This window comes from Suricata suricatta, chromosome 1, assembly GCF_006229205.1.
Source record: "Suricata suricatta isolate VVHF042 chromosome 1, meerkat_22Aug2017_6uvM2_HiC, whole genome shotgun sequence".
NCBI classification, from domain to species: Eukaryota; Metazoa; Chordata; class Mammalia; order Carnivora; family Herpestidae; genus Suricata; species Suricata suricatta.
The window spans coordinates 116041499-116043220 of record NC_043700.1 but is presented as its reverse complement, the minus strand read 5'-3'; positions in this window follow the sequence as shown (position 1 = coordinate 116043220).

Below are 1722 nucleotides of genomic sequence, written 5' to 3'. Positions count from 1 at the left end.
GCTGCCGGCCGCCGGAGCCTCGGCGAGGCGCGCGCGCGTACGGGCCCCGGCGCTCCTGAGCGGCCGCGGAACCACGTAGCCGCACCGCCTCCTCCTGCCACCGTTCTCCGCTCCTCCCGCTGCCTTTCTCCCCGCCCCTTCCAGGGCCAGCCCGGAGCGCCGCCGACCCCCGAGCACTGCGGGGGGTAGGCGGGGAAGAAGACTGGCGCGAGGGAGGAGGAAGAGCGCCCCGGGCTTGGGAGCAGCCTGGCGGAGTGACTGGGATTGAAGAGCAGCGGATCCCTCTCCGCCACCCACTGCGGCAGACTGCTTCTGGGGTACGCGGGGAAGAGGGTCGCTCCGGGGCGAAAGGGCTGGGTAGTGCGGATCCTGCGAGCCCCCTCTCCCCGGACAAGCCCCCTTCCGGGTGTGACCACGCTCACCCCCTTCCTCCACCACCCGGTAGTGCTGCAAGAGAAGACTCCGGGCCACTGAGCGTGAGTGGAAAGGGGTCGTAGACTTTGCTGGGAGCAGAGGGTTGGGAAGGGGGTCGGGAGGAAGAGGCAGGGAAAAAAAGAGAGAGAGAGACTGAAAATGGGGCAGGCAGATTGAGAGGATTGCAAAGGAACGTCTCCGGAATCCAAGCGTGGATTCAACCCAACCTCCCCACCTGCCGGAAACCTGAGCCTCGTCCCAGAAATCTGACAACCAAGGAGAGATGGCTCAAAAGAGTCCCAGCCCGGATACGATATTCACCCTAGGGCCTTGCAGTAACACAAACTCGGACAGCCAGTGCCCCCGCGAGAAGAATAGTGCCGAAGATCCAGACTGGTTCCGGGAAGTATTCTGGGAATTTGGAATTGGGATTATAAATCATAAACTAGTAAGCTTTTGACCCCTGGGCAAGGACAGAACGCGTGGCTGGAAACTTGTTTTTAGAGCGCTACCTGAGAAGGTGTGCCTATGGGTTGCCTATCCGACCTTCTCCAGGAGCGCTTTGATAGGTGCTGGCGAGCAGGTTCGAAATATGAAGAGCATAGAACTGTGTGTAAATGTCTAGGGGAATGGTTTTTTCCAGGCTTCACGAAACTAGAAAGAGAGATGGAATCAGGAAAAATTTCCAGCACCACCCATTTGTAAACTGGCATTATCTGCATGTTTCTGAAACTCCCCGTGTGACACTTAGTAGGCTTATGTTTGAGAACCTTTGGCATAAGGTTTCTCTGGTTAACCACCTATCACTTTTCTTAAAAAAAAAAAAAAAAAAGACTAGCTTGTTGACAAGCTGTAATCCAGCTTTGGAGGGGCAAGAAGTTACTCTTTCTTGCAATAAACCACCCTTTGAGATAGGCTTGGCCTTCAGAGGGATTGAGGCTATATTGAGGTCACAATGTGGTCAAACGTGAGAGGATCAGGAGATCCTATCTACTCAGTACCACAGAACTATGATACTGGCTAACAGTGACTTCAGCCCTTTGGATGATAGAACCCTCTCTCCCTCAAAAGTGCCCTCCACCTACCCAAAACACACAGCATACCAACCACCAATCTGGTAGGCGAAGCTTCAAAGGTAAGGTCTGCCTTTAATAGAAGATTCCCTGCTAACAAGGAGGCACTGAGAGCTTTACCTAGACCTATTCCTGCGATATTGCAACTCTTTCTATATATAAATAGAACAGTTCCTGCTGATTCCTGGATAAATCAGAGGAAAGGTCTGTCTTAAGTAGAGCTAACGCAATTCAG